Genomic DNA, 12,919 nt, shown 5'->3' with positions numbered 1-12,919 from the left:
AGAGTCAGCCTGGGCCTGCCTATTGGGGGGATCCCTAGATCGCAGAAGCTGAAGCATGTTAACAAATTGAGGGATTTGGCATATGTGCTGGCTAAGAGGAGGATTGCCATGGCGTGGAAAGCTTGTCATAAACCGCAGGTGGAGATATGGTGGAAGGAATTGCAGAAGTGGGCGGAAGCAGAGACTATGGTGTGGCAGGAGTCCAGTATGATGGGAGGGAAGGAAGAGATGGGAACCCTGTTGGCTTGGAAATTATTGATAGCGGAATTGTTCGGAACGATGCCGGATTTGGCGGATTCCGATGGAGAGCAGACCCCTCCGCGTGGTGTGAACACAGAGTGAATATACTGGATGGGCTCGTAGGGGGGGTGGGGTTTTGGGGAGCAGAGATCAAATTGTATGATGTATACATTCGAAACTGTATTATGGTATCTTGTACTGTATATTTGGCCTGTATTGTTTTTGTTGGTTGGAAATTAATAAAAAAATTAAAAAAAATAAATTAAAAAAATAACTGTATCTGTATGATTGATTGAGGCGCCAGGCGGGGTGCTGCTTTTGCTGGGTTGGGGACCGGGACGAGTCTGAGTTGCCGCTGAGCCGCGGCAGCAGTATTCCAAATGGCCGCCGGCCTGCACGGCGCTGGCCCGGCCACGCAGGCCCAGGTCCGAGTTGGCTGTTGCCACCGATTGATTGAGGCGGCAGGTGGGGTGCTGCTGTTGCTGGGTTGGGGCCCGGGCCATCCGAGTTGCCGCTGAGCCGCGGCAGCAGTTAGTATTCCAAATGGCCGCCGGCCTGCGCGGCGCCGGCCCGGCCACGCAGGCCCAGGTCCGAGTTGCCGCGGAAGCAGTATCCCAAATGGCCGCTGGCCTGCGCGGCACCGGCCCAGCCATGCAGGCCCAGCCCAGGTCTGAGTTGCCGCCGAGCTGCGGGACCGGCATTCCAAATGGGCCCAGGATACCCCCAGGCAAAGCCGGGTGAACTGCGGTGTGAGTTGCTGCACCCTGAGGCAGGCTGTATGTTTGTGTTTTGTGCGACTGACCGGGCCGTGCCGTGGCCCTCTGCAGTTCACTGAGGTTGCCATTGGCAATGATCACGGTTCTGGGTTCCCACTGGCAGATACTAACTGGCATATATTAAACAGCTTCATGAAAATGCATTGGAAAAAATGCTCTGGTCCACTGTTGGTGACTTGACTTCTTTTGGATTATACCATGTGTTACAGTACTGTTACCTGCGTGTTTGCCTGGATAAAGCGCCATTGAAATAATTCAACTGCGTTCTTTAAAAACACAAACGTGTTTCACTTCCCATTCGGGGTTTCTTCGTGTTTGAGGAGACTTGCGTCACGTCATGAATTAACGATGCGCCACCGAAAGGCACGGCTTGTGCTCTTTCAGGAGCTATCTCGCCACCCCCTTGGCACCAAAAGCTACCTCCGCCACTGCCTGGCCCCTGCCCCTCACTTCCTCACACCAGTCCGCTACAACACCCATTTCATCTTTGCACCAACGTTTCCCCTCTGCAACCGCTCCTTCCCCAGCACCTCTCTTAGCTGCTGAAACCCCAATTGTATACCTGTAAAGCTCCTGTACCTCCTCCACCCGCGCCTTCCTTCCTCTCTCTTAACCACCTCCAGTATTGCCCCTTTCAAGCGCCTATTCAGAGGCAAGACTCGGGCTGTGGCGATGGAACATACTGATTGTATTGCGCTGGGTTCGGGCTGATGGGAATTCTTGCTTTCACGTGATGCCGCTTGGATTTGTTATTAGGAAGGTAATCTTGTGTGCGGGTATGAAGCAGTGGCATATTTTAATCAGGGTAGGTGAAGTGCACTGTTTATATATCTGACCTGCATGTTGGAGCAACGTTCTATAACGATTGGACTTCATAAAATGCATTTATTTGCGCTGCAGGCAGTGGTCAGAAAAATGCTTTGACCATTTCTCTGTGCCTTTATTGGCGGCACCGCGGCACGCTCAGTAAACATATTGGGAGCCATTGGGTGCAGGTAGTGTACTGCGAGATGCACTTTTCCCATTCTCACAATGCCGAATCAATGTACGACCTTGCTGTTGTGTACTTGGTACACGAAGCGCGCATGCGCGGCCCAGCGGGCCGGCGCATGCGCGCTATTAATAAAGGCGGTGCCCGGGCAGTTCGCGCCGGAGCACCGGAATGAGCGGACGCCTCCGGCGTGTGTTCTTGCGCGCTGCCTACGCGCGCTGGTGTCCCGACCCTGGGAGGCCCGCGCACCACCACAGGGCTTCCCCAGGGCACAACACTGACGACGAGGAGGTACGGACTGCTTCCGTGCTCCGACAGCCTCGGAGAGACAGAAAGTCTTCCGTATCACAGACCCGCGGAGCGCCGGCGGCCATCTTGATTTCACTCGCTCTTCACACGTGGCGGCAGTGGTTGCGGCCCGAAAGGGTGCTCGTGCGCCACCCACCAGCTGTGTTGGAAGGATACAGACAATTTTTGGAAAGCCCACAGTCCTGCAGGCGCAGGGCTGTGGCATTTAAGAAGAAAGAAGTGGGTTTCTACACCCCAATACTACCACGAGATCAGGACAGGCCGCCCTTCTCTCAAGAAAGACAACTGTGAGTACGTGACGCAGAAATGGGTGAAGAGACTGACGATGAGGGTGCCGCTGCCCCAATCCCCCGCAGATCTCGCAGCTCCCTAGCCCCCATGCCTGAATTCGATACTACTGGCCCCCCTTCCAAGCTGGGCCCAAAGTGGCTATTGTGGGTCAAGAGGCTAGATATGTTCTTCAGGGCATCTGGGGTGAACGATGATGACACCAAAATTGCGACTATGATCTACTCGGCAGGCGCAGAAGTCCACAAGATCTACGACTCCCTCATCATCCCCGTGGTCACGTATGACGCAGTCAAGCAGGCACTCAAAGACCATTTTCTCCCCATGGCTAACGTGGATTTTGATAGATTTGTCATGGGTGCTGAAAGACAACTGGACGACGAGCCCCTAGACAAATTTTGTGCCCGTCTGAGATACCTGGCGACCTCCTGCAGATGGGTCAATGAGGAAGAAATGGTCCGCAACCAACTACTGCAGGGGTGCAGCTCCGGCAAGCTTCGAAGGCAGGTACTGAGAGAACCTGGCCTGACCCTCCAGCAAATTTTGGACCTGGGAAGAGCACATGAGCTCGCGGAAGCCAGGGGTGCGAAAATGGACGCCGCCACGCGACCGAAGATTGACGAGGAGGCATTTGCTGTGGGACGGTCAGCAGCGGATAGGTCAAGGTGGGCGTCGAGAAGGCCTGATACCCCGCCCACGCCAGGCAACGCCTCATCGTGCCCCTACTGTGGGTGTCACCTCCCCCACAGCGGTGATTGCCCGGCAAAGTCGAGAACATGCGGCCGGTGTGGCACACCGGGACACTATGCCAGGATGTGCCGGGCTGCCTCCCCTGTTGCGGCAGGAAGAGGACCGGAGAGAGTTGGACGAGGAGGCGCTCGCAGAGTGAGAGGCATCTCTTCGATCGATCAGGGCCTGCAGGACCTGGACATCGCGGAAGAAGAAGAGGAGGAGGAAGAGGTTTTCTTCATCTCCAGCATCGTAAAAGGTCCTGGCACGAGGCGCCAACCCACATGCACTGTCAACATCGATGACGTCCCCACCCCCATTCTCATTGACTCTGGGGCTTCGGTCTGCGTGCTAGCCACCAAACATTATGAGGCCCTGCCAGGCCCACCAGAGCTGTCAGCGTCCACGGCGCGAATATATGCATTCGGTGGGGAAACACCCATACCCATCCAAGGTGTGTTTGTTGCCCCGGTTTCTCATGGACAAAACACCATCAAAGCAAGGTTCTTCGTCACCAGCGTCAGCCCACATTCCCTGCTGATCTGTGCGGCGTCAGAAGCACTCGACATTGTCCACTTCACGTTTGGGGTATACCACGCCGATCTGGAAAACATGCTACACAGGTTTGAAACTCTCTTCAAGGGCATTGGTAAACTGAACGCAGAGCCCATTCGCCTACACATCGACAAGTCCATTAGGCCGACAGCCCTCAAACATCGCCGGATTCCTTTTCACTTAAGAGCCCAAGTGGAGGAGGAGTTGCAACAGCTGGTCGACCGGGACATCATTGAAAGAGTGGAAGGCCCCACCCCTTGGGTTTCGCCCATCGTAGTAGCCCCAAAGCCGAAACAGCCGGGGGCAGTACGCATCTGTGTGGACATGAGGCTCCCAAACGCCGCCATCAAAAGGGAGCGTCACCTCACACCCACTCTAGACGACATCGTCGGAGAACTCCAAGGTGCCAAAGTCTTCTCCAAACTGGACCTCAGGTCTGGGTACCACCAGTTAGAGCTACACCCCGAGTCGAGGTACATTACGACATTCACTACTCACGAGGGGTTGTACCAGTACAAGAGACTAAACTTTGGAATCTCGTCCGCGGCAGAGGTCTTCCAGAATGCCATCAGAGGAGCCCTGTCCGGACTGAAAGGTGTCATTAACATGTCCGACAACATCTTAGTCTTCGCCAGGTCGGAAATTGAACACCTTAAACGGCTAGAGAACACTTTTGAGAGACTACAGGCGGTGGGCCTGACCCTGCTCCAAGAAAAGTGCGAATTCCTCAAAGACCGACTGGAATTCTTTGGGTTCACCTTCCATGCGGGGGGCATATCCCCAGACCCTGGAAAAGTGAAAGACATAAGGGATGCGTCTCCACCCACATCACCGGCGGAGGTTCGGAGCTTCTTGGGGATGGTCAACTACTGCGGCCGCTTCATCAAAGACCTAGCCTCTCTGTCGGAACCACTGAGGGCACTTACGAGGAATGACGTGGCTTGGCAGTGGACTGAGATTGAACAACGATCCTTCAAAGCCATCAAAGAAGCCCTGTCAGAGCAGGAGACAATGGCCTATTTCAACCCCAGCCAGGAATCGGAGGTTGTGGTCGATGCCAGCCCGGTGGGACTGGGGGCAGTCCTCACGCAGGCAGACGAACTAGGGGTCATGAGGCCCATAGCATATGCCAGCAAAGCCATCACCGACACGGAAAGGCGGTACTCCCAGAAAGAAAGGGAAGCCCTCGCCATCCTGTGGGGGTGCAAACACTTTAGAATTTACATCCTCGGCAAACCCGTCGTCGTGAAACCCCTGATTCCTATCATGTCAGGAACGTCATCCAAGCCACCTCCCCGCATCGAAAGATGGATGCTATCCCTCATTGAATACGGCGTCAAGCTAGTATACCGCCCAGGAACCCATAACCCAGCCGACTACCTTTCTTGTCACCCAGGCACGAGGGACACCCAGAGTCCCGTGGAGGTAACAGACGCTGGGGACACCGTGCATCTCGTCATTGAATCAGCCCTGCCAGTAGCCTTGTCGAGAGAGGACATTGCGGACGACTCAAACTCCGACGAGGCGTTCCTAAGAGTGAAAAGGGCGGTGGCCACAGGAGAGTGGCGGGACATCCTTCTAAACAATGCCAGGAGGAACCCAGAGGTACAAAGGGACCTACAACTGCTGTGGAAAGTTCGACACGAGCTCTCGGTGTCCACAGACGGCCTGTTGCTGCGAGGGAACCAGATCGTGATCCCCAGGTCGTTGGTCATGAGAGTCCTCCAGTTGGCCCACACAGGGCACCAAGGCATGGCCAAGATGAAGGCACGCCTCAGGCTGAAGGTCTGGTTCCCCGATCTGGAGCACAGAGTAGCCGAGTTTGTGAGGACCTGCATTCCCTGCCAGGCCACGAGTCCTGTGGACAGGGGCCCACCCATTCAGGCCATGGAACGGAGCAACGTGCCATGGTGAACGGTGCACGCAGATTTCGGCTCGACCGGAAGAGGCCTACATTTCCTGGTGGTCACAGACCGGTGGTCGAGGTATCCGGAAGTGGAACTCGTGGAATCCACCGCCAGCGATCACACCATCCTGGCGATGGACAAAATCTTCGCCACCCATGGGTTCCCATTTGAGATCTGCTCAGATAATGGAGCGCCGTTCCAAGGACAGCAGTTTGCCAGATACTGCGCGGAACGAAGCATCAAGCACCGGAAGGTGACCCCGCTATGGCCAAGGGCCAATGGAGAGGTTGAGCGCTTCATGCCGACACTAAACAAAATTTTTTGTATTTCTGTCAATGGAGGGGAGGACCTGCGACACAACCTAATCGACTTTCTCTGTGAGTACCGGTCGACCCCACATCGATTCACCGGAATCGCACCCACCGAGGCGCTGTTCAGGCGAATACCCAGAGGGCTGATACCCGAAGCGGGAGACCGACGCCCAGGAGTGATCGATAGCGCACGGGTAACAGCAGACAGAGCAGCGAGAAACGAGAGCGAAACAACAAGGCGGAGGCTGCCGGGAAAAGAGATAGCAGTAGGAGACACCGTCCTAGTCCGGAACAGGAAACCGGAAGGAAAACTCTTGATGACTTACGAAACCCAACCAATGGGAGTAACTCATGTCAAAGGTTCAATGGTCACAGCTGCGAACGCGCGAGGAACGGTAACCAGAAACGTGTCCTTCTTCAAGCGCATAGGACCCGTGGCAGCGGAGGACGAAACCAATCCTGCCCAAGGACAAGCGGCAGAGGCGCCGCAGGGAGGCAGTGAACCGCCCGAGGACCCTGGAGGACCAGAGAACCTCGAGAGAGGCTCGCCCAGGTACCCGCGCTGGGAAGGACGCCGTCCGCCGCAAAGGTTCCAAGATTTCATCATGGACTCGGCAGCCTGAGTAACGAAGTCTGTTAAGTACAGTTTGATTTGAGCCACGTTGGCTCCCCTGTTTAATGTGTTTGTTGTTTGGGGGGAAAAGGAGGGATGTTGTGTACGTGGTACACGAAGCGCGCATGCGCTGCCCAGCGGGCCGGCGCATGCGCGCTAGTTAATAAAGGCGGTGCCCGGGCAGTTCGCGCCGGAGCACCGGAACGAGCGGACGTCTCCGGCGTGTGTTCTTGCGTGCCGCCTACGCACGCTGGTGTCCCGACCCTGGGAGGCTCGCACACCACCACAGGGCTTCCCCAGGGCACAACACTTGCCAGCACCATTTCCTTGCGCGAGCACCAGAGTCCCCGCGTGACTGGAGAATGGAGATGACACACATTGTAGAACAGAGTGCTAATCCCCATAGAGCTTGTCCTTTTTATTTGATCATGTAAACGAGGTGTAAGAGTAAATGCTTCTGGTGGTGGCTCGTGGCTGGCTGCAACAGACCACAGAGGATCAATTCCATAAAAATGAATGTTGTGGGATTACTCAGGGCATTATTTTTACAGAGCTGCTTCTGAATATGCATGGACATTCCCATTGGTCAGTGTCTCGGAATGCGCTAAGCAGGTTCCCGCTCTTTTACCAGTGGTAAAGTGTCTGTGTCCGGTCATTTCATACATCCCCTTTGTCGCCAACTACGGTGTTAGGAACAACAAGCATACTGCCCACAGACCAGAGCTCGAAGCGTTACATCTATTTAATGAGAGGAAACCTCCCCGTGGAGGCATTCAAACAGGCCCTGACCAGAATCCTACCCGACCTCGTCCTGTTACCCTAACTGATTATAAAACTGGGTGGCTTTTTACCCGATATTTCACAGTAATTTTCTTTAGGATAACCTCCCAACTCACCGTTTGTTGTTTTCAAGATCCCTCGATTTGCTTGTTCGCTCCTGAATAGTCATGCTAAAATGTTAAACCCCTCTAACTAATTAATTCACCAGCCCCCAAAGGCCATGAGCAGTGAATGAACTATACTTACTAAAGCCTTTTGTTGTTTTAAATAAATAAATAAGATAAAAAGATAAGTGTGTTTATTTGGAACTTTATAGTTTCACCACATGAACACTGTTGGACAATTAACAATCCTACTCACTGAAATTGGCTAAATTATGTGATTTATATGGCGAAACCAAAAAATGGGGGCAGTGCTGGAAATGGAAATGATTAACTGGGGCATCCCACAAGCAGCCGGATGAGGGGACGCTGCCAGGAAAAGGCACAAGGGAGTTGGAGAACACCGGAGAATGTTCTAAGCCCCCTCCCCATAAATACACTTTTCCAGTTCAGGAGATCAATGAGTTATTAACACCTGGAAAATAATCCAGTAAAGAGTGCTTTCTATGATGCTGCACGCCTTTTAAACCCACAAAGACTGCTGAAATTATTTCTGCAGCATGCACTCCTAACAGAGATATTCAGAGGTTTCCAGACATCATTTCAGAAGACGGTTGGCAACACAATGTACTCCATAGGTGTCCTTTCAGAAACCACCATGAACCATGGATGTGGTTTGAGTGTGACTTTATCTTTGTGAAAAACAGAAAGGTTCTCTGCCTTGTTGACTGTTGACACCTGATGTCTGCACTTACACCTATGCACTTGCCACCTTGGCCATTACTTTACTATTGTCTTTATTCTATGCCCACGTACTGTCCCCTTTCCCCATCCCATGCACTTGCACGATCTGAATGACACCTGGCCTAGTAGGATCGTTGTCTGTCCTCACTTTGTACCCCCTCCCTTGCCTTGTCGCGCCTTGAAACACTTGTGTATAGGCGCGTTATAAATGCCATATCATATCACACAGGCCCGTGGGTGTGGAAACAAGTCAATTGGTGTAATTTGTACAGAAATGCAATTTAGCCCAGCAATGCTAACATGCACTGGGAGGCGCAGTCAGTGGAACAGTGGCCCCGATTTATAAAGCATCATGTGTGTGTACCTTGCAATATTCTAAAATGTCATTGATATAATATGATATATAATATGGCAATTATAACACGCCTATACACAAAGTAAAACACAGTACCATTGGAGAATGACAAAGCTTCTCTCAGCCTTCATCCATAGAATTGGGGGTTTTGTGAATTTACCTCACCGGCGAAGGAGCGTGCATTCAATACAGTAACTAAGTGCGCTGCAGCTGCACACATCTGTAATACCTCAAATACTTACACAAAATTGGATCTAAAAGCCTAAAATCTGATTCCTCAAGTAGAATATAATCAGGGTCCCAACACACTCCACTAGCAGGGGGCCTGTGGCCACGGACGGGGAGCTCTGCTTTCTGTTTGTGCGTTTGTGGGATGTGGGGGGCCTGTATCTGGAGTGTTGCAGGGCTTGGTCTGCCCAAAGCAGGGGGCTTTATCTGGAGTGCTGCGGGCTGTGCTCTCGGCCCCCTTTGTGTGTGGTCTGTGTGCTCCCTGATATCTGGAAGGGGCCCCTGTGCCTGGGGTGCATCTCTGGCCCCTGGGTCCGTGCCGTGGAGATGTGTCTGGAGTGTGGGGTTCTCTGTCTCTCTGTGGCCTCCAAAACTGGGAAAGTGTGGTGGGAGTCGTGGGACCCTGCGGACTGGATCCCCCATTAATTATGCCATCCCTCACACAAAGGGGACAATGCGAAAACACAATGACCTGCTCCCACTGAAGGCCAGAGGACCCAGAGACACTTTCCCTGCTGAGTTAACAGTTAGCAAGTGCCATGGCATTTTAACCCCCAGTCCCTTGTTCTGCCTTTGTCTGGGGCCTGTTATTCTTAAACCAGCTCTGTGCATTCAAAATATCACCATAAAAATAATGGGCCAATGAATATCTGCCACAATAATCAGTTCTGCCTCTGGGTAAATAGTGTGAGGTTACTCTGCGCGCCCCAGTTTCCCCAGTGTATGACCTCACATGGTGATGGGACACCGCCATGCACCTCTTCCCTGCCACATTAGGGTCACTGGGCAGAGGGTACTCAGTTTCGGGAGGATACTTTGATAATACCACGTCACCCCAAGTGCTCATGTGAGTGAGGGGAGGCTATGTGTGCCGGGATGAGCGGTACCACAGGCTCCAGGGATGCCGGGAAACGGACGGTGGAATGGGCTGCTGGGGTGGCCGGATTGCAAGGTCAGAAGCAGGGCACTGCAGTTAATGGCAGTCTGGAAAGAACACCTCTCAGTGCGTTCAGTCAGTGTCTTGTCTCTATGATAAATGATAATATGGTGTAGTGTTCTACAAATGATTCTTCCATTCTGATATTTTTTTTTTCAGACCTACATCTTCGTGTGGAGTTGCTTCCTTTCTGTGTTCTCAATGCCAGCAAACAGTACCACCATTGAGCAGCTGACATCCAGCCTTATCTGTGACCGCTGTGGGAGGTAAATGAATATGAAGCAACATATTGAAAATGGACAGCATATGTTAATGATCTGATCTGTTAGTCCATATCTATGTCTATGTCTATGAGCTTATAACGCGCCGTTAGCCCGCAGGCATCAGGGCGCGGGGAGACCAGTAGTGTTAAATTCACGGATAATAGGACTTTCGGGATTCGTGGTGTCCCAGCAGAACTGAGAAGATCATATGTGCTTTAAAGCTATTGGAATAACAATGTTTTCATTGCAGCCTTGTCCTACTTGTTCCAACACTAAAGATTGCTGTCTATCTTCATTGAATCAGAGAATACCACAAAATTAACTTCAAACTGTATGACACTGAACGCATGCTTCACTTCAGTTTTTGGGGCCTAGGGGTTTCCTTCTTTTTAGGGGCATAGTTTGAACAGGTTGCAACTGTTAAATCTCTCAAATCTAAACTATAACCCAGATAGGACTGGCCTAAAAGTAAGCTATGAAAATAAATACTTGAAATCACTGCTTAGGTATGTACTCCGTGCACCAGATACAGTTTTGAAGTGGGACTATTTTATTCCCTATTTTGTAAACTTGGAAGTAAAATGATTTGTAGGGAGTAAAAATGTAAATCCATTTCCCCACTGCAGTATTTTGTAAGCAAAATGCTTTAACTAAAAAACTGAAAGGTTTTTCTAATAATTATGTTGCACCTAGTTACTCATACACATTAAAAGATCATGTGCATGTCTACCGATCGAGCAGTAATAATAGTACTTTCTTCCCTTGGAACTACGTGCGCTACCTTTCCAAACATCAATGGAGCTGTGTCCGTGAAAGCAGGGGCCCAAGGTCCACAGTGTTTGTTTCCTATTTTTTGTTGGGAGTATTTGTTATCTGTTTTTCTTTTTGGGGGAGTACTCACTTATTTTCAGGAAGTACAGTGATAAACTTGTAAGCCAAAGCAATACATTTCAGATTTGTCTCCTCTTTGGTATTCAGCGGAAGTGGTCCTCCAAAGAAGTGTGAAGCACAAAAGAAGTCGGGAGGACACTGAGGAACCCATCATTTACTTGAATAATAGCTTCTGATTTAGCAGCACTAAAAGAACGAACATGTCTAAACCGGGAAAACCCAAGGATCCAAAACAGAGGTCAATCGTTGATATGTTTTCTCCAAAAGCAAGAGGAGCTGGCCCTACTCCAGGCTCTGATTCAAGCAAGCGCAAGAGGTCTGATGATACCTCAAGTGGCAGTTCAAACACAGCTGCACATGTTGTCCAACCATAGGCCAGCACATCAAGTCTTGCTGGCTGCGAAGCTGCTTCTTCAGGTGCAGACAGTGCATCTAAATGTGCTGACATTGGTTCACTATCTTCACATGCTGACTCTTTGTCTACAGCTCCACCTTCCTTGGCTGACATAGCCTCTCTTTCATTTGTAGTGGCCACTGAAGGCTCTTGTTCACGTGCAGACATTGCTGTGATGGTTTCACGTGATGCTGATGACCTAAGCAACACTTCAACTTTCCTGGATAGTGCTGAGTGCTCTTTCAACCCTGATGTTGAGGATTGTTCTTCCCGTATTGGCATGTTTGATGATCCCCCCCACTGGTGCTTGCTCTGCCGACATTTCACTCCTCGCGGAGAGCACAAGCAGCTCTTGGTTGCAGAACGATAACAGTATGCAGATGTGTCTAGCTGAGCAGGGCATTCCAAGAAGATCTCCAGCTCCCAATTTAGATGACAGTGTGGTGACTGATCTGTCACCAAATCCATGCAGTGACCCTTACAGGAAAAACGTCCTACATACCCTGTAACTGGTTCCCGTAAGTTTAACGGAGACTACATAACATATCCTTGGGTGGAGTATTCCGTTCTGAAAGATAAAGTATACTGCTTTGCATGCAGACATTTTGGTTCTAATTCTGGAGGAGGGGGGCATGCACGTGGCAATGTTCCATTTGTTGACATTGGCTTTGCTAAATGGGAAAAGACACGTTGTTCTTTAAAGATGCACTCAGATTCTGATAAGCATAAGTCTTCGGTTGTAGCTTGGGCAGACTTTATGCGTGTACAACAGACTACAGGCCCTCACCACTCAATTGTTTCAATGCTAGAAAAGGTTGAGGACCAAGAGATTGAAGAGAATCGTCAACATGTGCTGCAGTTACTAAAGGTTGTATGTGGTTTGGGTCGTCAAGGACTTGCTTTCCGAGCCACAGATGAATCGCAAGACTCCCACAATAAGGGAAACTTCATAGCAATATTGCGTTTGCTGTCTGATAATAATGAACTTCTTAAAGTAAAAATGGCTAGAAGATATGGGCATTACACATCTCCTGAGTATCAAAATGACATGATCTCAGTTGTGGCAAATCTTATACGTCAGAATATCGTTAGGAAAGTGACAAAGCACTTTGCAGTGTTGGTTGATGAAACCAAAGACATTTTGCATAAAGAACAGATGAGCTTTGTGATCCGGTTTGTAGATCAAGATGGGAACATTCAGGAAAAAGCCATGGGATGTTACCACATGGAGAAGTTGGATGCCTCCAGTTTAGCTGCAGCCATTGACAAATCTGTACGCAATACTGGCCTTGACTGGAAGAACTGTGTGGCACAATGCTATGATGGGGCATCAGTTATGAGTGGCTGTTTCAATGAAGTGCAAGCGAAAATAAAAGAAATTGCTCCACAGGCAGTTTACATTCACTGTCATGCACATCGTCTAAACCTTGCGTTAGTGCAAACTACCACTAACATACAAACAGTGAAGGATTTTATCTCAACTTTGCAGGCTGTGTATGTGTTCCTT

The sequence above is a fragment of the Ambystoma mexicanum genome (genome assembly GCF_040938575.1).
Source record: "Ambystoma mexicanum isolate Mex_15411 chromosome 12 unlocalized genomic scaffold, UKY_AmexF1_1 Mex_chr12_unloc.2, whole genome shotgun sequence".
Lineage (NCBI taxonomy): Eukaryota > Metazoa > Chordata > Amphibia > Caudata > Ambystomatidae > Ambystoma > Ambystoma mexicanum.
The sequence above is the reverse complement of the archived record's forward strand: the minus strand, read 5'-3'. Positions refer to the sequence as shown.